At 37.9% G+C, this 25,040-nt stretch overlaps 1 protein-coding gene across 1 annotated transcript in view; it reads right to left on the bottom strand.

The window, feature by feature from the left end:
* The window catches only part of TRHDE (thyrotropin releasing hormone degrading enzyme), a 386,150-nt gene that overhangs the window by 341,945 nt on the left and 19,165 nt on the right, over positions 1 to 25,040 (bottom strand). The gene's annotated exons all lie outside the window — the stretch shown is intronic.

Below are 25,040 nucleotides of genomic sequence, written 5' to 3'. Positions count from 1 at the left end.
TGCTGCACAGACAGCTTTCGTCTTCCATCAGCACTGAGAGGCTGGTCAGGAGAAGCCAGGAGAGGACACCAACCCGTCCTCCTTAACTAGAGGACCAAAGCCCAGACATGAGCCTTGGAATCCTTTGCCAGGCACACTCTCCAGTGGCTCAGCAGATGTGCCTCTGAGAGGCCTAGACTTGGGGATCACCTGCACAAGTACAGAGAGAAAGTGCACATGGTCATCTCTCACAGCTGAGTCCTAATAGCAGGCTGCACTCCAGGTTGAAGTATCTGGATGGCAAAGAGGCTGGGGCTATGCATGACTAGATGCTGATGAAAAATGCGTGAAAAATCATGGGTTATGGCACAAATGGCTGCTTGAGAAAACTCTAAAGTTATGTATGAACTTGACCAAAACTCTAAACTTGATCCGAACTCCTTGTCTCATAAAATATGGCCACCTTGAGGAACTTGAATAAGACTTTGCAGTTTGTTCAGTTCCCTTCTTACAAAACTAGTAGAAAGCTAGTAGATATAAATATCACTTTGAAGTACTTCCTAATCTCACCAAAGATTAAGGCAAAGTTTATTTTTCTCACATAGATTATGTAAATGAAAGTTCTTCAGGCCAGTAGTGGCTAACATAATTTTTAAACAAGTCAACTTGAAAAAATAAATCAACAAAGGACACAATTTTTCTTTAAATGGAACCAAAGATATTTTTTAAAAAGCAAAGGACAAAACTACTTTATATAAACTTTTAGACACCATCCTAATGTAAATTATAGATATACCTGACTAACAACTTATTTTTAAAGTAGGTAGCACCAAGTTAATCTGGTCAATGTCATGAAAGTATGAGTTATAGTAACAGGTATGTGTGTCTCAGTGAGTGCGAACTTGACATCTAACGATCTGAACACTGGTCCTGAACGTAAAGATTTTTAATTTCTTTAAATGTATCCACCTTTCAAACCACAACTCCTAATTTCAGCATTTAATCAATGGAGCTGAGTCAGAAAAAAAACAGAAGCCAAACCAGATCATAGTCATCAGGTATCTTCACTACTTAAAACTCTGAAATCTTTTTATGCACTTGGTACCAGTTAGATATAAACTTCACCTGCAACTCTTAGAAGGGCCACAGGGTTAAACTTCACAGAACTATCATTATTCATTCAGTGACATTCATTTAAAACAGTAGCAATTTTATGCAAATGAAATTAATTTCATATTCATGTGTTGTGTCTACAATACATATTGCCATAGTAGATTATATTTTATAAGGAAAATATTATATATGAGCAATTCATTCCCAGTGCATTCAATTTGCAAAATCAACCAGAAATCAGAAGTAACAGATTGCAAGTTTGCAATTTGTAAAGTGTTTTTCTTCCTGTTTTTTTTTTTTAAGAAATACCTGGTGCTCTGGTCTTTCACATTTAGTTCACAAGTGATAAATAGGTTTTTGTCAAGAACTTAAAAGGGTCTGGAATTTGCTTGCAAGCTAACAGTTTAGCCTGCCACAGTTTTATATGTTGGGAAAGGATGAGACCCTTAGGTAGTAGACAAAGGATTTTATTACCTATAGAGAAGCAGGCAGCACAAGCTTCATGTTCATGTATGTTCCCTACACCTCCAAATCCAATGTGGACAACACAGAGCAGCCAAGACAGACGCTGCACACAGTGAGTGCATGTCACAGCTGAGGAATTCCCAAGGGAGACCAACCCTCAATCTTATAAAAAGAACTGCAGGCAAACCCACCTAACCTTTGACCCCAAGGGAGTTTTTCCTGATTAGGAAGCAGATCTGCCCTCTTCTCCAGAAGGAGACACCATCCCAGCTTCTAATGTCATTTTCTTTCCTAGTGGGAATGCAGACTGGTGCAGCCACTGTGGACAACAGTATGGAGTCTCCCCAAAAAACTTAAAAATGGACCTGTCTTATGATTCAGCAATTTCTTTTCTGGGAATATATCCAAAGGAACCCAAAACACTGATTTAAAAGACTATATGCACCCCTATGTTCACTGCAGTGTTATTTATAATAGCTAAGAATTAGAAACAGCCCAAGTGCCCGTCAGTAGATGAGTGGATAAAAAAGCCGTGGTGCATGTACACAAAGGAATACTACTAGGCCACAAAAAGAGGAAATCTGACCTTTTGTGACAGCCTGGATGAACCTGGAAAGTGTTATGAAAAGTGAAATAAGTCATTCACAGAAAAACAAATACCATATGATTTCACTTATATGTGGAATCTAACGAAAAAAAAACCAAAAAAAAACAGACTCAAAGATACAGAGAACCGTCCATCTGAGAGCTATAAGAGGGGTGAGAAGTTGGGGGGCTGGGTGAAATAGGAGATAGGATTAAGCAAAAAACAAAACAAAACCCACACACAGGGAAAACAGTGTGCTAATTACCAGAGGGAAAAGGGGGTGAGGGCAGGTAGGAGACGGTAAAGAGGGGATGAATTATGATGAAAGGAGACTAGACTTTGTGGGTAAACACACAATACAATATACAGATGATGTATCGTACACCTGAAACCTATATAATTAACCAGTGTAACCCCAATGAATTCAATAAAAAGAAATAACTAAAATACAAAATGAAAAAATATAGGAAGTCATATGCTGTGCAAATATTGTTGAAAAGATAGTTCAGAACAAGAGCTATCACAAAACTTATAGAAACATCACGGATAATGTCCCCCAATAATTTGGGGCAATGTGCTCCATACCTTTTAAGTTACTTCTTCTAAACAGCTCTACACATTATCTAAAAATAAACGTTGGTACTAGTTCTATGGGAACATTTTTCAATGATAAAACTGTAGAGTTTGATGTTGCCAATAAGAAAGAATGCCTTTTTGATGGTAGAATGAATTTCAATACAATGCATGTATTTTGGGCTATATCTCACAGTGCCACAGTTATAACTTGTTTGCATAAAACAACCTTTTAAAAACACTGATTTGAACATTTAACAAGTACTACAAATAGTTTGTATATTTTAATTTAAATAGAAGAAGGTCAAACACAAGGGGAAAAATATAGAGAGACAATAGGAACCCTGTACTAACATTTGGTCTAGCAGGTGCTCCATGATAGCAATAAAATCTATAGAAAATTTTTAAAATCAGAAATATTATGTAAATAGCCAAATTTTTGGTTTTATGAAAAGAGGAGCAAAATTATCTGCCTACCTGACCTCATTGTTCAAAACTGTAAGTATTATCCAAAATAATGAGATCATAAAATTTGACAGCCTAGAATTCTAATGTTTCTAATCTAATCAAAGATAGTCTAATGGCTTGCACCACAAGCGTAAAAATGTTTCAGATGGATGGATGGATGGATGGATGGATGGATGGATGGATGGATGGAAGGAGGAAGGAAGGAAGGAAGGAAGGAAGGAAGGAAGGAAGGAAGGAAGGAAGGAAGGAAGGAAGGAAGGAGAAGGAGGGAGAGAGGGAAGGAGGAAAGAAGGGGGTAGAGAAATAAAGATAAGCCTCCTTTAGAAAAAAGAGAAATTTAAGAAAAGTTTTGCTGCAAAACTCTCAAAAACTAGTTACAGATTTCTCCTCATATATCCACAGAGATGAGGAATAAGAGGGAGGAAAGGGATAATAGTGAACATTTGTGTCACTACTTTATTACTTTAAAAAATTCCTGAACAAAATATTTTCTCCTTAGCCTAAAAAATTGATGTTTAGCTCGTATTTTTAAGTGGCTTAAACTTAAAAGTTTCCAGAATTATAACCTTCATGAAATTTTGTTAAGGCGTGAAAGAATAATATAGCCCGGTGAAACCTGGTAAATCCGTGGCCTGCCGGAAAGTGTGTTTTCATTTACTCTGTAAGTGGAGTGACGGGAAACAGTTCTAGGCTACCAATATTACCTTTTTAACACCCACCACACTGTTACATAATAACCAAAGTATCATTTATTGTGTTATTTATTTTTTTTATTATTTTTAAAACACTGGCTGAGTGCTCTTGGATCATAATTAATAGCAGGCTGGAGAAGATCTGGTCATTACTTTACAGGAAATGTCTGACCTGAAGGTCATCATATTTATTATAAGTTGCTCTAACCTCCTAAAATAGAAAATAAAAAGCAATTCCTGTTATTTGTTGAACAATTGTACATAATCATAAAGTTGATGCACTGTGAACAATATTAATACATTTAGCCAGTAGATAAATGGAGTATGAGGGATGACACTGAAAAGTCATCACACTGCGTAATGAGCAGCAATATGGGCAATCAGCAAGGTGAAGTGTAGTGACTTATGGCATTTGGGGAGAGACTAGGTTTTACTAGCTGTGTGACCCTGGACTAGCTCCTTTTCAGTTGAATTATCTGTACAATGGTGATAATAACACACCTACTTCTCAGGGGTTTTTTAAGGATTAAGTGAGATTTATTTAAAGTGTCTATCACACATGTGGCAGGCACTCAACAAATATTGGTTCATTTTGCTTCTCCATCTACCTACACCTATGCTAATGGTACAATCCAGACGCTGAAATCTAAAATAAAGAGAAAATAGATTGTGAGAAAAGGAGCCTTCCTTGAAGGAAGATACTAAATGATCTGAAGCTATCACAGCAGACAGTTAAGGAATGAGTTTCAGTCTCTCCCATATGTTATGGGAAGAATTTTTATTGTCTCTCTATTGAACTTTTTGCAGTCAATTTAGTTTGCTCTGTAACTGCTTCACTGGACATCTACCAAAATGCCCTGACTCAACTACGACACTCCAAATTGGCCAGTGTAATAGAAAAAATAGGGTTACTTCTGTTATTTTTATCATTATTATTATACAGATTTAACAGAGTTTCTCCCTGGTGGTAAGAAAGACAATTTGGTTAGTGTTCCATTAAAGTATCATTCACTTGATGAAGTCAACAATATTTCCTGAATGGCCACTGAGAAAGATAAGCGCTTCCTTTCCCTGGATTTCAGCAACGTTAACGTGCTGGCCCCATCCATGAGGATGGCACCCCTGGCCCTCGGTACTGCAGGTTATCAATGAAGCCTGCATCACTAGCTCCGTCTTCACTCAACTCCCCACAGCCAGCAATGGAGACACATGCATTCATACATTCACTTGTGCATCACTGATGAATAAATTAGGGTATAATGAGTTATAAAGTCCAGTAAGAGGTTTCCAGAACCTGTTTTAAAATAGCTAATTGATATAAATGACACTTTGGAAAAGACCAAACAACTGGAAAAGAAAAAAAGATCAGAGGTTGCCAAGGGGCTGACAAGAAAGAGGCATAAAGGAACTTTTGGGAATGATGGAAATGTCCTCTTGATTATAGTGATGGGTACATGACTGTATCCATTTGTCTAAATCCAAAGAATCATACACCTAAAATGGGTGAATATACTGCTATTTGTAACTTCCAGACCAATAAACCTGACTTTAATAAAAGCCAGCTAATTGGAAAAGAGAAAAGAAAGTTGAGGGGCCTTTAGTGACAACAAATGCCATCACTTATCCTCCAATAATATTCCAAGAAGCTAAAATGCATTCTTTCTTTAAAAGAATGTAACATTCTATATATGAATAAATTCTTAGACTTAATACCATTAGAGGTCAGAATCAACTGAAATTGGTATTGATTAAATACTGTCAAATTTCAACTTCGCATACTAAGGTAATAGAAGGAAATGAAATCTCTGAGGAAAGCAAAAACTTCATTTTAATTGGGAACTTAAATGCTGCCTTCTCTCCAATAATTTTTTTCTTCAGAACTACAGGTTAAAATATAATCATATAAATATATAATTACAGTCATTATAACAAAACCCCACAAAACATTTCTAATTCCCAAAGCTGCTCTGCATATATGCAAACACTTCATATTTTGAAGCATTTTAATTAATACTTTAGATAATGTCTATCTAACAAGACGCAATTAATGCCACATATTATGTGGGAATAATAAGACTTCCGTATTTGGAATAGCATTTCAGCATTGCAGGGCACTATTACATACAGTGTACTCTTCAATTGTCACTGAAGCATACCCAGTAAAAGTTATTAAACCTGTCTTAGGAATGAGGTAAGTGAAAAGCAACCAGCAATAGCTGGGTGGTTTCCCCACAGTCTAGACCTAAGGTTCTGAATTTAGACATGGGATGGAATTCAGGTTTTCTGACTCCTAATAATAATACCCAGACTTGGGTATTGACACATACTAAAACACATTTTGTATAGCACTGTAATTGGAGTACCATTATTATCTACCTTTAACAAGTGAGGAAACTGAGATACAGAATGGTTAAGTATCTTGTCCAAGGTCACACAGCGAGGAAACTGAGAAACCCAAATTCAAACACAGGCACTAGAGCTTCTGATTTCCTGATCCACCAGCAAGGAATACTGAGTGTCAGAGCATCTCCTATTATTCCTGTGCTGGGCATAAGGACCACTTTAACTAATGTGCACACCACTCAAGTTTGTTGTAAGGGAAACTGAATTAAATTAACAAGTAACAATTTTAAATGATCAGTGTTTCACTTCTTCCTCTCTTTTTTAATAAGGCTTCAGATCTGATAGAGAAAATGACATGTTTTTCACCCTAACCTGACTCCTAACTCTGACCGGTTTCTTAACCCATTTAAACCCCATGGTGTGTATGTAACATGAACTACTCTGTTACAAACATTCAATGTCCTGACTTTACATTATTCCTCCCTCTTTGTAACTTCTCTCCAACTTTGAAAACCTGCATCTCCTATTTCCTTTGCTGATATGTCCAAGCCACTAAGAGCAACTGAAAAAACAGTCACCATGAGATTGGTTTCACCTGAAGTCTTGACCTCCAAGGTCAGGCAGAGCATCAGTACCACTTATTAATCTTGGTCGTACAGTTCATACAGTGTAGCTCTTCCTCCCACTCCCCCACAGCTGATATTTCAAAGCTTCACCATGTTCCTCAGGCACCTTCTCACACCTCTGCTTCATATTGCTCAACACATGAACTTTTCTGGAACTTGATTAAAGAAATCAAGTACAGTAATATACCTGTTTTCTGCTTTGTCACATACTACCTCACCTCCACTTTTTGAGAAAAAGCTGTTTTTCTTCATTTTCAGTTATCCCCCCAGTTAGGCTTTTCACCTCAGCCCATCTCATCCCCCTTCAGGTCCTCTGTCATCATTGATTTTTAGTCTTTCCAGTGTCTTTAACATCTCCCCCTCCACTGCTTTTTCCATTCCACACATAAATAATATTTATTTATTTTTAAAAATTCCTCCTTTAATTTGTGTCTGACTACTTCAATTAAACTTTCTCTTGAAAGAGTAGCTGTTTGCTGTCTCCTCTCCTTCACCTCCTCTTTGCTTCTCATTCCAATGTCAAATGTCTTTCACATCAAAAATGATTTTGAAAAAAAATGCTTGTAAAATAAACTCAATGTCGTAGTTGACTGTGGCTGGGAATGGAGGGAGGGGTCTGGGGAAACTTTTGGGAGTGATGGAAATGATCTGCATCTTCATTTCACATCTGTCAAAAGCCAATGAATTGTGTACTTTAAAAGGGTGCCATTTATCATACATAAATTATAGTCAATAAAGTTGATTAAAAAATAAACTCAGTGTGACCAGAGCTCTAATGTTTAAAAAAGTCAATGAAATGAACTAGAATAAAGTAGACTAGAGTTATCAAAAGGCAAAATAGGATAAATTATGCAACTAAGCATGAGACCAAGACACGAGTTTCCTCTCAACCAAGTCAGAAAGGAAATACTAGCTTGGAGAAATTTCTTCATGGTATGAGAATTCAATGAGAAATGTATCACCTACATTTCCCCTTTATACATGAGGTTTTAGGTAATGTAAGAGTATTAAAAATATATAAATAATATTTAATTGAACATATTATGTACCCCCTTCTATTTAAAAAAATAAGTGCATCACATTAAATTATTACTCAGTGAAAGCATTTCTACAGTTACTGATATAACCCGGAATAGGCTTCTTACTTTCTGCCAATGCAATAGATGAGCATAAAGAAAAATCATCTCCCACATGCCAAGTATTTTATATATATAATCTCATTTCAACTAACATGCATAATAAAACTTTGTTAGGTGAAATAAAATTACTGAAAGTGGTTAAGTACTGTAACACAGCTAATACGTACTAGAGCCAGAATCAGTTGCAGAATCTGTCAAGCTTTAAAATCCTTCTTCTATCCCATACATATCCACTTATCTAAAGGAGTGGATTGTCAACAAGCCCCTTAAATGATCTCTCTCGGATATCAATCGTCTGAAGGAGTCATTGGCAAATGCCAGGTCACAGGCAATTTGTCCCCACGTTCACATGAAGTACCAAGAGTCTAGGGGACAGGAGGAGAAATAAATGTGCTTTAACCACCAAGAAATGTGGAAGTTAGAGTTGCCCACTTGTATTCTCTCTCAGGTCTCCAAATGATGTGAACCAGAAGAGGATTTTCAAGAAAACCAAAAATGTATGATCAGCCTTGATTTTATGGAAGCCTCCAGGCAGTTATTGGTGTAATCTCATGTAATACTGAAGAGACAGCAAAAAAAAAAAAAAAAAACCACCTTCTTTGACCATGAAGCATTTGATTTTTAATAAAAACTACATTTTTATAGGAGCACATAAAATGTGTTAGCTACAAAATTCATTCTCAAAAGCTCAATTAATTACCTTGTTGGGCAGAATTATTTAGTACGATCTATTTAGAGAATGAAAAGATTTCCATTTTAGTTTTAGTTGAGCAGTTTCAGAACTATTCTCTCTGATGACAATGAGCAACTAACTCAGCTTTCCCTGTGCAATGCAGAAATTGCAGGTGTCTTCTCGGCACAAAACACAGAATTCCTTGGATTCATTTTCTCACAACCCACATCCAATATAGCATGGACCCAGGCAGTTCTACCCTTAAACTACAGCCAAAATTCCACTACTTTTCTATACTTCACTACCCACACTTCACTAACAGGTCACCACTTAGATGACCTCTGCACTTCCATCCTTACCCCACCACAGTGCGTTCCTACACAGCAGCCAGAGGGTCCCTTTTAAAACACAATCGCGCACCACTTAATGACAGGGACACATTCTACAACATGTATTTTTAGGCGATTGTGTCACTGTGTGAACTCCACAATGTTCATTTAGACAAACCTAGGTGGTAGAGCTCACTGCACACATCGGCCGCATGGTATGTAGCCTATCGCTCCTAGGCTACAAGCCTGTACGGCATGTTTACTGCACTGAATGCTGTAGTTAATTATAACACAATGGCAAGTGTTTTTGTATCTAAACATAGAAAAGGTGCAGTAAACATATGATTAAAAAGATAAAAATGGTGCTTCTGTGGATATAGTGTACTAACCAGGAGTGGGGCTTGTATGTCTGCAAGTTGCTCTGGGTGAGTCATGAGTGAGGGGTGAGCGACCCAGGACATTACTGTATATCACTGTAGACTTCACAAACCCTTTACACTTAGACTATGCTGAGTTTGTAAAACAACACGATATTAAGTCAAGCACAAGAGAAAATGATAGAGTCAACAGATACAATGAACTCAAGACAGCTGAGGCTGCTGCTGGCACAATATGACGAAAGTAGAGCGAGCACATGCTAAAGTAACAGTAAAAAGTATAGTATAGCAAACACATAAACAAGTAACATAGTTATTCATTATCATTATCAAGTATTATGTACTGTACCTAATTGCATGTACTAAGCTTTTACATGACTGCATCACAGTAGGTTTGTTTACACCAGCATCAGCACAAATGCCTGAGTAAAGCATTGTGCTGTGACATTAAGACAGCCATGATACCACTAGGTGATATGAACTTTTTATCTCCATTATACACTTATGGGACCACAGTGGTGTATGCCATCTGTCACCCATCAAAATGTCATTATGCAGCACTTAATTGTACAAGCCTGACATATCATTTCTCTGAAAGGTCCTAAAGGCTTCCCAGCACGCTCAGACTGAAAAATAAAAGTAGTTCCTATGATCACCAATAAGATCCCACCTACATGCACACGCACAGACACACATCTGACCTCTCTGCTGCTATTCCCCTCATTCACCTCAGGGCTGTTTTTAAAGCCCCCGGAGCGCTTTGGGCACTCTCCTGCCTCAGTGCCTTTGCACAGCCTGCTCCCTCTGCTCGGAATCCTCTTTCCCCAAATATCCCAACGCTCACTCATTCAGTTCAGCTAAGTCTTTATTTAAACATTCATTTTCAGGGCGGTCTTTTCTAATCACCCTATTTTAAATTGCATCACCCTCTTCTGCTGCTTTGTTTCCCTAGCACATGGCACCATCTCACATATTATGTATTTAATTTTCTCATCCATCTCTCCCCAATGAAAAAAAACGTAAGCTCTGAAGTTTTGTCTGTTTTATTCATTTCTATGTCTCCAGTGCCTAGAAGAGTGTCTGGGACATGCAAAAATTAAGGTAAATATTCGTCGAGTAAACATTATTGTATGACTGAATGGACGGACTCATGACATCTGCAGAGAATGCTTCTTTTCTGCTTACTACAGTGGAGTATGCGCATCTACTATTTCTAATACTGTTGCCAAGTTGTCTAATATAAATTTAAAATAAATAAGAAATTAGGGCAAAAGTCTGCTTTACATGGTTAAGTACTAGAATTATATGTATCATGAAATGATTCCCACACTCCCTGATTTTAACAATGTTTGTATTATGCAGATTTTCAAAAAGCATTTACTAGGCTGTTATTTTTGGATATAGTCCATAATTACTTTCTGACATGGAATTAAAAACTAATGGGGAAATTAAAGAATACTGTCCTTCAATGTGTTTTTAGTAAATACTACAAATATAAAATATCATAAAAATAGGTGTGCCTCAATCCTACTTGTTTCTCCTGCAAAATGTTAATTTGTCATCTAGGCACATAGCTGTTTTAGAAGAAAACTGAGAGTTTCAATTGGGTATCGACAACTAGAAAAAAATTCTCGGTCATGAAGCAAGTGGGGAGAAGGAGGGGATGGTGGAACAACCCAGACTGTGCAGGAACTGCCTCAGGACGACTGTCTCATGTCTCACACTAGTAGCCGTCCAGCAAGGTGGAATCACTTATGCAACTAAGATGTACACCTGAGCAGGCTAAAAAGTAATGATAGCCAAGGCAGAGACAGGGAGAGCACCAAGGCAGAAATCCAGGAATGTTTTCCAAGATTTGAAGTGCGAGGAAGGATAATTAAGTCATGTTTGAGAAGAAAGGAATTTAAGGCACAGTAGCAGTGAAACCAGTAAAATTACTAAAGAAAATGATCTACTCTTCTCAGATTGTACATATTTATTTAGACAGACCTGTAACTTCAACAATAAAATCTCATCACAGCTGGTTTTGGTTTTTAGGGTTTTTTTTCCCCTTTGGTTGGTTGGTTGGTTGGTTTTGCCTTGGTTGTTTTTTGGACTGGCATGAAAATGCACTGCTCCTGTGTATCAACCCAGACAGAAATCTCCTTTTTGTAATTGCCAATATGCCCTGATACAAATGTTCTCCCACTGTTAGTGTCTATACTACTGAAAATATTAGGGCCTATTACTTAGGTGCCAAATGATTCTTGTAGCCAAAATCCTCCTGGATGCTTAGTCACCATTTGGTAATTAATTATTTGGCTTGATATCGATAGCAATTTGCAAAATTGCTATGATTTCACTTGCAAAAATCATACATGAACATAAACAGTGTTCAACATCTTCCTCAGTAATTGTTCATGATGACTGGGAATGAAGGCTTTGGTGAGATTTAGTGATCCATTTTTTAGAAAGGATAAATTATTGAAAATGATTAACCTAATTTGTGGAATAACAGTTACTGTTTTCTCACGAGCATGTCATGTTTACAACTTTGCCAGAGTTGTTTTGTTGTCATTGCTGGGGTTGGGATACTTTTGAATGAAAAATACAAAAAACAACTGAGTAATATAATACTCATGAAACTATCTCCTGGGATTAAGGGCTCTTATTATTTCTGATATTTTTACTAGGGTCTTTTTATCATGGAATAAAAGGAAAAAGGACTCTTGGACATGGACAACAGTGTGGTGATTGCTGCGGGGAGGGGCATATAAGGGGATGAAATGGTAATGGGAAAAATTATAATAAAGTTAAAAAATAGAAAATCTCAATCTCTCTCTCTTTCTCTCTCTCTCAATATTTACCTAGTCATAGGATAAGATGACAGGCACATGGGAAAATAAGACAAATTTCTGCTTATTTACAACCCTCTACTAGTGCTGACAGAAGAAATAAGTCCCTAAAGAGACCAGCACACTATGAATTACTTACTATTTAAAAGGTCAATCATGGACTTGGAAAAAATATATTCCCTATATTAAAAATTTACTAAAACATCTCTGGTTCATATCTGCGTATAATCTGGCTCATGACACTGAGAATCAAAAGAAATCTAAGGAAAACTCCTAGATGAGAATAACCATCTCAGGGATGTACCTAACCATGAGAAGCTCATTATTAACTGGCCTCTTGATTAGACAAACTGCTCCAAGACCTCTGCGAGGCTGCTGTTTGTGCCACTTTAAGATGATAGACAAACTTAACCAAGCATTTTTTCCTATTAGAGGCATGTACTACCTATCATAGAAAAGAAGCACATATATATAAATCCAAATGAGATTTTTCTATGAATCCTACTCTGGAAGGATTACTGTGACTCAAAAATTTTCTACTATTTATGAATAATCTACTGGATTATTGGGCAAAAGAAATGGAAAATGTTACCAGATTTACTCTAAATAATATCAGGCTCTTTCTGTAGTCACCCACCCTACAGCACTATTTCCTTTCCCTATTTGGAACTAAGAAAACAAATTAAATTTTAAAGTGAAAACATACAGTAGTAAAATTCTAATAAAATCTGAAAGGTAAAGGACTATTAGCATTCCTATTACCAATAAGAACCAAATATGATCTGTACCAAATCTGAAGACTCCAGAAGTGGGAACTACCCCAAGAGCAAGTTCATCGGAGCAATCCGTGAACTTACTGTGATTAGATTGCCTCACGGAAAATGCCTGTATAACTAGATAGAACCTGTTCGATATTTTAGCTTTAACATCTCCCAACTGTGACAATGGTCAAGTTGCTGAAGCCTTCAAACCTCTATTTCCTTATCTATATAATGAGGATGAAAGCAGCAACATTGCATGGGTGCTTTTCATTGCTCCTGGCACACATTTAGCGTTTAATAAATGTTCAATGCTGTTACCATGTTTCAATAACAATAATGCATAGCAGGGACTACTAATTATCTACCAATACCCAAACCTGTTGTCCTTTAGTGTTAGAGCCCCTCCTTTTTAACTCAGCCTTGCCTTATGAAATAGAGACATTTTCCAACATCCTTTGTGCCTTGGTATATATAACATGTGAGAAAGTTACGGCCAACAGGAATTTCTTTTAAAAATGCTTTAGGCATGACTTCCAGGGTATGCCCTTAAAAAAGAGGGAGCAGAGACTCAAAAGATCACTCCAGATACAGAAACATGAGAAGAAAAGCTTTAGCCCATGCTTCTCATTCAACAGTGTACATCAGAGCCTTTCAACATATTCTCAAAGCAGAGGCCCCATGACTGAAGGTTCATATTCGGCAAGTCTAGAATAGGGCCCATAAATGTGAATTTGAGGCACAGCACCCTACGGATTCTGATTTGCACATGTAGTTTCAGAACAGCTGCTGTAAGACCTCCACTAAGTCTCATACGTCTAGAACATGAACAGTAGAAACGTCAATCAAACAGTACATTGAAAACTGCACACTGAACAACGTTCAGACTATACTTAAAACAGCCATGCAATGCCTCATAGCATAAAAAGATCCTTCTCATTTGTTTTTTCTACACAACAAGCTGTTACCTTTACTAATGAAACACTTGGTCTCTGCATTCTTCTCTTTTTCATCCAGAACCACAAAGTCTCTAATGCTGTTAGCTATATTTCTTCCAATTGCATGTGTATGCAGTGATCTACAGAAATGATTAATAATATAGTAGTATTTTAATATTTGATGAATGAATGATTTTTGTGATGTTCCAACAGTACAGAAAATCTCCTTTTCTATTTTTTAAATCTTATGACCTTTTTCTCCACCCCACCTTAAATCATAGCCTGATAACTAGTAGCATATAAGTTTAATTTCTATATGTGGCCCTAGATAACAGACAAATCCCCTTTGTGTTACTGGTGTAATCTCCATGTCTTCAAATACATTTCTCTCCCTGGTTTTTTCCCCCTGGGAGTAATTCTTCTATAAATCTAAAAAGATTCCATATTCCCACATATGACACAACCATAAAGAAACAACCCTTACGCTCATCTCACTTTTCATTAATAATGAGGTTATAAGTCATTCGCACAATGTTGGTAACCTTGTGCACTAGGCGCACAAAAATAAACACCACGAATTTCAGCAACATTTTTTACAGTGGTCTTACGCTGTAGTGATGGGATAACATAGCAGTGCTTCCCTTCTTAGGCCTTTGCAAACTCCCTTTCTAAAGCTGCTTTCACAAAGGCTCTCATTTTGACCTTTCGTGTTCTTTCTCTCACCTGGCCTGCTCACTAGCAAGATATCAACTTACTTTGTGTGAAGAGCTGTCATGCAGTGAGTGCTTTTATGTGTCTGCCACTGTGATGGACACATCACTTCTTTTGTCTTTTAAGTTTCTCAACAGCATTCCAAGGCATACATTGTTATCCCCATTCTACAGGAGAGACTACGGTTCCAGTTAAGAAACCTGCTCCTCGTAAGTGGTGGAATCCAAAATCCAGCCTAGTGCTGGCAAATACCAGAGCTATTTCCTTCTCTCCTTCTGTGCCTGGCTGCACTTAACTCCTCAACGGCCTCTGAGAATACACACAGCATTCAATAGAATCCCTCCATTTCAGGCAATTCTTTTACACAGGACTGTTTTCAGTCACTTGCTGTTCACATTGCCTCTCCCTGGGGAAGGGAAGGGAACAGAACTGTCTCCACCATGAGCATTTCTTATGTACCCACAGAGACCCTTCTGATAGAATTCCTCATTGAATTCCGAGGGGGAAAAAGACCACTCTCTCATTCAGACAAAGGCTTCTAGTTTCAAATGGTTATTTTTTCCTATCTGATATTCTGAGAAACACTTGTATGTTAATTCCAGGCATGTGTGGAGATAAACTAACTTTCGGGCTGATGTAACATTTAAAAAGATTTACATTTCATCAGACACAGAAAATAAACTTGCCATATTCAAAAAGAAAACTCTGTGTTTCCTCATTTTCTTTCGCTGATATGACAGGAGTGTGGGCTGTTAAGTGGGAAGGGAAGAAGGGGAGAGAAATACCTCCCTCTGGTCAGTCCTTCACTTGAACCTGGAACTGTATGGTGAAGAGTGAGAGAAAATGAGAGCATAGGGGAGGGAAAGCAAAGAGAAAAACTACCAGAAGTAAGGGCACTCACTGTACTAATTAATGCACCAACCTCTCAGTCAAGCAACCTGACACTTTGAGGTTGTCTTTGAATCACTTTAATTCCTTGGTCACCCAAACAAAGAACTCATTAAGACCTATTGATTTTTCCTTCAAATGCATCCTGTATCACCCATATGCTTCAAATATGTATCGAGTGACTGCTATTGGCAAGCAATTATGCCAGATACCATGGAGTGTAGTATATATATATTGGGAAGTTTACAGAAATTATATACACACCATACATATACATTATGTATGTGTATACATATATACATATATACTATGTGCATTATATGTATGTATCACACTTGCACATTTTATGTGTGCCTGATTTTATATAAATATGTATAATATATTATGTCAGCATGTTTCTCCCTGGGAAGAGTTCTTGTCCTCACAGCTCTTGCAATCTAATAAGTAAGAAAAGATGTACAGAAAATAGCAGTAAAAATGTATTAAGACAATGATCCAAGAAGAATTACAACTGAGGGGCTATTACATAGAAGGAAAAGAGAGCTAGCTAGGGCCAGGCTCCATAGAGGACATGAAACCTAAAACTGCCTGGAACACTTTTGTGCTAGGATAAAGCACACCAATAGGCTTTAGAATCTTAACTCAGGATTCGACCTGCAGCATTTCATGGAGTTACACTTAACACTGTTTCACTGTCCTGGGAAAAAGACATGTGGAGAGTCAGCTAGTGTATTTGCCTTTACTAGATCTAAACCAACATTATCCAGTCTTGATTATAACCTTCTGGCAGGCTTTCAAAACTCGAGGCTTTCTCCCCTTCCAAATTATTTGGCACTTTTCTTCAAGGTTAATATTTTGAAAACCTTACTTTTATCCTGTCATTCCTTTATCTCTGGAGATCCTTACTTCTTTTCATTTGCAATCTAATCTGGTCTTTCTGATTCACTCTACCTATTTAATTTCACTTCCTGCAACTTCACTTTGCATCTCCCTCGAGATCCAGGCTCATTGAGAATAAGCTTGAGAACTCGACTGCCTGGGCCTGAATGCTGGCTGTGCACTGGTGAGCCGCGTAACCACGGACAAGTTCACTCTCTCACTGCTGCGTTTTCCTCATCTTGCTTCAAAGCATTAAATGAACTACTAAATGAAATGATAGTTGGAGCAGTGCTAGTAAGTACTCAATAAATGATACCTGAATTTATCTGCTATTTTTGCTTACAAGGTATACTTTCCCCTTTCATGATAATATCATGCTGTTCTTCCTTTGAAAAACTACCCACCTCCAGATTCCATCTGTCCGTGATGAGTGTACCAATAAAGAAAGCCTAGCATCTACATCATCCCTGGAGATAGACACCATACAGGCAAAACAAATTGTTCTCTCTCTCTCTCTCCTGGGATTTTGAGGACTGCACCTAATATAATCTGATGACAGTGCCCCAAAAGATTATTCTTTGTACCTGCTGTCTAGATCCTCAAGGCTATCCTTCTCAAAACATAATTCTTTAATTCCTCGTTGCTCTGAGTTGTCCAGGATCCGGCTATTGATTTTCTGTATTGCTCAAGTTTTCCTGAGTTGCTTTCAGATATTTTCAACTGACTAACTGCAATGAATCTTCTCACTCTGAAGTCAACCTCATGGTCATTCCTGCCTTGAACACTCTCTTCATCTCACAAAAAAAAACCCTCTCTGATTTGCCTTCTACTTACCTAAATCCATCCATCCTTCAAGATCCAATACTTTTCAAAAATTACCTGTGCTCTCATCTTGTGATCTCTTTCTCTGTTCTTCGGTATTTTATGTAGTACTGAGTTTACCTTCCCTTTATAAAATAGTGCTTGTATCATCCATGTATGGATGAGTGTTTATCATGTCTCAACAACTGACTCCAAAACCCCTTGAAAACAAAATCTATACCATACACATGGGTTTATGTATAGCATTTAACATGGTGCTAAGCCCAGAGGAGACATTCAGTACCTATTCATTTCTGATAAAGGTTCATTAGAAAAGTTTAGAATTTGCCCTCTCCCTGTCACTCAACATCCTACGTCTATGTGGACTTCTTATGTATTCTGACTAGTCTGTTATCTCTCTGATCTTCTTAATTATGACAGAATTTTCCAAATATCTGTTCTTATTGAACACAATTGCTCGATATATATTTGTGAATAGATGAAGAGATATTTTCTATGGGTTTAAGAAATATAGTAGAAATAATTTTCAGTGCCATGTGAACATTACAAAAGGATAGTGATTGGTTTTAAGCATTCTCTAGTTCCACCCCCCAACTAAACCAAATCAGAAGATGACAGTATCTCACAAACCTAGCAGGTTTTTTTCCTGCCATCTGGTCAGAAAAGGAAGTCAAGAAACATTAGTAGGTGGCAGTGGCAAAGGACAGACAGTGCTCTTAGTACGTGTGATGTCTTCTTCCACGCTGAATATTCAGTTTTATGTATCCAACTGAAGACAAAAGCCTTCCAGGAATAATATTTGATTCTTCAGCAAAAAAATTTTCCCTTCATTTGCTGCAAGTTTTATCTCTGGAAATATTAATATATCTCAACCGCATATCCTTGTTAGTCTTTCTGTAATTTGCCATCAAATCCTAGAAGAACCATTTGAATCTGAGTAACATTAACCTTTAGAATATGATTTGTTTCATCATTTATTATATAATGTGGTTACCCACAGCTTTTTCTCTGGACTGATGCACATTTTGCGTCTGAGACTAGATGCAAAAGTTTGGCTATTTTTTCCTGTCAGCCACAATCGAAGCAATGCCATTTGTTTGCCATACATCTACTGAACTGCCTATTCCTTGATCCCTATGAAGGTTGAGCTATACCAGCATGGCTGTTTTGAACAAACAGGAAAACAGATCTGGTCAAGTAAATAACAGAGAAAAGGTACTGAGTCTTTTGGCAAATTCGATAAGACATTTTATATTATCCCCAGCCTCTTCAGGAAGCTCCTGATATGATGTGAATTCCTCCCAAACTCAAATCATTTCATGTTTCTGTCTGCTTACAGAGTAAAATCAAAAGTACTTAACATGACATGCAAAAATCCCTTCATAATCCGGCCTGGGCCTAAATCTCTAGACACATCTTTTATCACTTCCCTTCTCAATAATACACAAAACTTTACCTCCCTTAGATGACAAAGGTTTGGCAAAAATAGTCCTTTAAAGTAAAAGCCCTAAAGAACTAGAAGAAAAAAGAAGAGCAAAAATAAATAATAATAATAATAAATCTGAAGTCAGAAAGGAACAAAATGGCAAAAAAGGAAAAAACAACCCCTTTTAGATTATCACGTTATATGCTCTTACTTTACTCGAGATATGCCAGGACCTTATCTAAGAGACAGCTGGACTGGCAGCCCCCACTTTCACCACCTAAAGTCTCAGAAGGAAGACTGAGGGAAAGAAGGTCATAGCCAGAACCATCTCCACTGCCCTACCAAGAGACAAATGGACCTGACGTGGCACCATATGATCTGATCCCTCACACCCATCACCAAGCATAAACATGCTATACCTGTGAGTACTCTACACTGACTAAACTACTCTGTGTTGTAGGTTTGTTTCTTACCTCCAGCCTTTCCCTTAGCTTCTATTGGCCTCTTCAATATGTAGACTTTTTTTAGCAATAAATTCTTTTTTTAAAGATTTTATTTCTTTTTAGACAGAGGTGAAGGGAGGGAGAAAGAGGGGGAGAAAAACATCAGTGTGTCATTGCCTCTCATGTGCCCCCTACTGGGGACCTGGCCTGCAACATAGGCATGTGCCCTGATTGGGAATAGAACCAGCGACCCTTTGGTTCACAGGCCAGTGCTCAGTCCACTGAGCCACACTAGCCAGGGCAATATGTAGATTCTTAACCCTCAGGGCAGTTGATGGATTGTGGATATTATAATGAAATTCACTATCATTCATCATGAATCCACCATCAGCCCAGGTCAGGTACCAGAGGACAGAGACGTGCTGAGGCACACTCCCTTACACCAACATCTCAATGGAAACCTTGGGGCTAGATAGGTCTACAAGCTCCTCCATTAAATTAAGTTTTGCCTACTCAGTCCTTTCCATCTTCTACTGTTAACATGTCCCTTTAGACAACCATTCCATCCACTGTGTAATTAATCTTTATTATCAATAGCTGCAATCCCTTACACAAACCCAACAGTGGCCTCTTTTGCCCACATTCTCATCTTCATTTATGTCTGCTCTCATCCACACTCAGAGCCAGAGAGAAAGATGAGAACTCTCCTGAGTGTGCCATTACTGCTTTAACACCACTGTTCCTCCACTTCCATGAAAACCACTCTCCTCTTTTGAAGTTCCTAGCTTTCACTATCCTCTTTCCCATTTAGGTCTCCAGGTGATACTTATACTTGAAGAGTCTGAAGCCTGGCTTACAGCTTTCTTACCAATATTCACAAGGAATTCCCTAAGTAGTTTTTAATGTCTGTTCTAATATGGGCTCACAATTACCTCATCTCTGATCCACAGTTCTAACTTCAATCCCCTCTTATCACAGATCTTCTTTCCACCTCATTCATTTCATTAGCTCAGCCCTACTTTTCATTCTCACGGTGATTCCATTCTTCAACCATCTCAACCCATTGCTCATGAATGTCACCTCAGTTATAGGTTCATTTGTCTCTTTGCCTCTCTGTATACCATGGCCCACAATTTCAACAACACTTTGTCACTCTAGATGTCTTGCCCTCTTGACTGGTGACCATGGGTGCCTTGTCAGTCTTCCAACTTTACCGCACCCCCTTCATATCTGCTTTCTTTATTGCTAACTTCTTAAAACTTGCTGAAAGGTCCAAGGAATTTTGGACATTTCTCCAACATAGGCAAGCCATTAAATATCAGGTAGCCCTTGGCTACCATCTGGAAACTTGTTGGTTCTCTTCTTATACATTCAGCTCAATATAAAAATCAGTTACAGTAGGCTCCATAGATGTGTTTTCTTTTTCTTTCCCTTAACTAGCACTCTTAAAAACAGAGTCCGCAATCATTATATCCATTTCTTCACTCTACACTCATGCCACAGTGTATATCACCTCTGTTCTACTACACTAATGAAATTTAAGGAAGTTCATCAATTATATTCTTTTTCTTTTTAATTTCTCAAACTTGTTGACTCCAGTGAATTCCCGACCTGGTGACAAGAATTTCCTGCTCACGAGACCTGGCTGGATGATCCAAACTTGGCTCAGGCATATCTCACATGCAGAAGAAGTGAGCTGGATGCTATAATCCCAAGACCACTGTGCACATGGCAGCAAACCACCCAGCCAGCTCAGGCCTACCCAGCTGACAAGCCAGCCACCACTAGCTCCTCAACAAACACTCAGAGACTTTGCTTTCCTGATGGAGAACCAAAGACAATCCCTGGTCTTTAGTTTAGAAGAACCACCCTCTTTCTCCTCCCCAACACTAAGTTCTCCAGAGCCTAGACTCTGCCCTAAAGTCAGTTCCCTGTTTAACAGTAAAACTTCACCCCTCAGTACTCAACTCTCTTTTACCTACATCTTCTACCAGAATGGCTTAAAGTGATAATATCTATATTGCAACATTTACCAGTTTTAGTTCAACGGTGGTCAAAATTACTTCCCATTAGGCCTCAGCCAGGTAGCTCATCCCAACAGACCAAGACTGTGAGTTCAATCCACAGTCTGGGCACATACAAAAATTAACCAATGAATGCATACGTAAGTGAAACTAATTTATGTTGAATCAATATAAATTTGAATATTGAAATCAATATTTCTCTCTCCCTTCCCCTCTTTCTCTAAATCAGTAAAAAAATTACTTCTCATCAATTTTCACACTGTATACATTAACCTAACCAAAAGTTTTGGAAACCACCAACATTGTGACTTTTCTGAAGGGAGTTCACTAATTTACATGTTCAATGGACTTTCACTGAGCACCTACCATCTCCTCCATACAGTAGGAATTGCTGATCTTACAAAGATAAGACATGATGCCTGCCTTCACGTGTGCACGTGCAGCAGAGCAACAGGGCCAGTGAGAAAAGACTATGATCAGTGAGATGATGACTATGAGGGATGAGTGCACAAAGTATTTTAAGAGAAGAGAGGAGGAAGATGACTAGCGCTTCTTGGGGTAATAAGGAACCCTTTATTTATATATCTAATAGTTGGTAATACAACTCTTTTGTTACTATTTCTTTCTCTGTGGGCTATTATTATATTTGTTCTGCAATTTAACCAGAATGTCAAATGACTAAAAGACTCCTATTAGTAACATGGGTATTTATACACTGTAAAATATGCTTAGGTACATTAACCCACAGTCCTCTATTTATCTTTTTAAAATTAGACTTAAGACCAGACCAGTGTGGCCCAGTTGGTTGGGCATCATTGCACAAAGCAAAAGGCCACTGGTTCAATTTGCAGTCAGGGCATATGCCTGCTTTGCAGGTTCAGTCCCCAGTCAGGATGCATTAAAGAGGCAACCAAAGTTTTTCTCTCTCATCAATGTGTCTCTCCCTCTTTTTCTCTCTCCTTTCCCATCTCTGAAAATAAATGAATAAATTTTTTTTAAAAAATTAGACTTTTTGTTTTTAGTAGGAAGTGACACAGGATACACATTTAAATATGCAGATGTTTTAAATGTGTATACACAGTATTATCACTAGAATTCTGAGCATCAGAAATGTTCATTATATGTACATGTGTGTGTATTTTCCTGGGTATAGTATACATTTATGCATGTGTACTACCATGGTAAATTATGTTTTCTGCCCGTAGTAGTCAGTCCACAAAATAAAGCTAAAAATACATCTGGGGCACTTGTAGCAGTTTTTTACCCAGCATCCCTTCTATAGAAACTGCTCTTTTGCCACACAGTCCAGTCTACAAGGTCGAGCAGAAGATGTCGTGTTCCTACATTGTGACTCCACACGTGCAGTCTCCTCCAGAGATGATCATGTGACTCAAGCAAGGGCAACCAAGACATGTCTATATGTTTGGTAATTTATAAAGATTCTTTTCCTTTTTGAGACCTTCCTACAATAAAGAAAACTGGAAACTTTTGACAGCAATATTCCATCCTGTGAATCAAACAACAGAGGAAGTGTGTCCACGGTGCAAGAGGAAAGGAAAGCAGAAGCACTAACAAGAACCTGAAATAAGCTTCCCCAGCTTCTCACAGTGCTCCAGGCCCCAGGCCCATCTCTGACCTGAGATTCTTTGAGATACCCTCATATCTTTCTAATAAATGTCCCTTTTTCTTAAACTCAAATTGAGATTTTGTAACTGGATAATATAAAGAATGCTGACTAAAAAAAGTCTATATAACCAATTATAACAGCATAGGTCATACATCCAAGAGACTAGCCAAAGCAAATGGAAACATTCATTGGTTGTGAAGCCAATTCAGAAAACACAGTGAACATGGAAGGTGGCAACTACCAAGCTCTTATTAACTTAACCCTTAGAGTCACTCGACTCTGCTCTTTTGCTTCTTCTCATTTACTTTTTCTTTCATCCCTCATGAAGTACTACCAATTCTGCCTTTAAAATGTCTTTCATATCTATACTATGCTATTTTTTAAAATTATAACTCCTCTAGTCCAGAGTGTCATAGCTAAATGGAGCCCTTACTTATGTCTCCTCATGTCCTCACATTGTGCATGCTCTTCTCAGGCAGATTATAAAAAATATACATATCATGTTTCCAGGTTTTAAATTTCAGTGGCTCTTATTGTTAACTGAACAAAACCTTAAAATTTAGCCAGGCACCAAGCTCTTTAACAATCTAGTTTCCATCTACCTCTCAAGTATAAATATCACTACTCCCTTCTGTGACTTCTGAATATCTCACCAATTTAATTGTCACCATCAGAGCTAGTACAATATGTCAGGCACTGTGTTTATGATTTTATAAATAAAATCTCCTGTAATACTTATAACAACTGTGGTGGTTTTCAAGTGAGTCCACAAAATCTCTGACAGTACTCCCATTGAAAGATGGGGTCTATGTTCTTCTCTCTCTGCTGGAATCTGGGCCAACCTAAGTTTATTACTAACAGGATAACCCCAAACTGGCACTGTTTAACTTCTGGGCTAGGTCAGAAAAAGTAATGCAGCATCTGCCTTGCCAACAGGTGGTAGTAAAAAAAGGTGGTGACTAATAAAATCTATGTAACCCTATGTAATGGAATGAACAGGCAGCATAAATCTCCATATACTCACCTTTGGGTGCCTAAATTACCAATAACAAGTTCGACATTAGGCTGCCATGCAGCATGGTAGCTCAGGCATCATGGAAATCCTCAGTTAGGGCTCAGACAATAGCTGACATTAAGTAAAGACACTTAGTAAAGGAAGCTCTCAGCTAAGTCTGGCTCCAAGCTGTCTCATCATGTCACACCCACATATCAAGTCTCTACAGCTGTGACATCATAGAGCAGAGATGGGTCATTCCCTGCTCTATACTGTTTGTACTCCAGACCCACAGAATCCATGAGCATAAAAAATTGATAACTTTTTATTACTAAGTTTTAGAGTGATTTCTTATTCAGAAATATCAGTTAGAGCCAATTTTAGTAACTGGAGTGGGATACTGCCATAACAAAGCCTCTAAACATGTGGTATTGGCTTTGGAACTAAACTGTGGGCAAAAGCTTGAAGATTTTTGAGGGGAGTATTAGCAAAAGTTTTGTAAATCTTGAGGAAGCTGCCAGTGAAGGCTTAAAGAATATTAAGGTAAAAAGAATTGGAAGCTAAAGGAAAGGAGACCTTGGCAATGGAATGGAAAAAAAGTTTGTCAGCGCTGGCACCTGTAGTTTCATAAAAAATGTGAGCTATAACTACTGAACTGTATTTTCTAGTTAAGGAGTGTTCCAGGCATAACACTGAAAGTCCCACCCAGCTTTTTCTCCAGCAATGAAAAGTACAAAAAAGGACAGAAGAGTTTAAGAACAAACTGTCCAGTTTCCAATCAAAATTTAGAAAAAGTCCAGGACTTACTGAGCTTGAAATTCAAACTTTTTCTTCATCCCAGCCTCTCCAGATGGCAAAAGATTTTCAAAGTAAGAAACAGCCCCAGCAGGAAAAAAATATATATACATCATTGTCAGGAAAACATGAACTAAAGATGAAACCAAGAATGTGACTTCAGAAACTTAAGACTTCAGACACACTTAAAATGATGTCCCATAGACATTTTCAGAAAGACAAAGGGCTTTCTGAGGATTGTAAAAGTGTGCCTCAGGGACACTCTCTGTTGAACAATAAAACATCTAAGAATGTTAAAGGCAAAAGCCTCAAGGTAGACAAAGAGATCTGTGGGGATAGTTTTGCCTTAATGGAATGGGTATAACTTGGCACATAGAAAACCAACATTTTTATATCATTATAAATGATATAAATTTTATGCCTGCTTGGACTTAAAGCAACAGAGCCAATACAATAGAAAAATAAGACTTTGGACCCCCAAGTTTTTACTGGTAGGAAGCAAGCTCAGAAGGCTCTTAAATTGTAAACACAAACTACT

This window comes from Artibeus jamaicensis, unplaced genomic scaffold (genome assembly GCF_021234435.1).
Source record: "Artibeus jamaicensis isolate MK-2021 breed Jamaican fruit bat unplaced genomic scaffold, CSHL_Jam_final contig_233, whole genome shotgun sequence".
NCBI lineage: Eukaryota > Metazoa > Chordata > Mammalia > Chiroptera > Phyllostomidae > Artibeus > Artibeus jamaicensis.
Note: the sequence above shows the minus strand (reverse complement) of the source record. Positions and strands in the feature narration are given on the sequence as shown.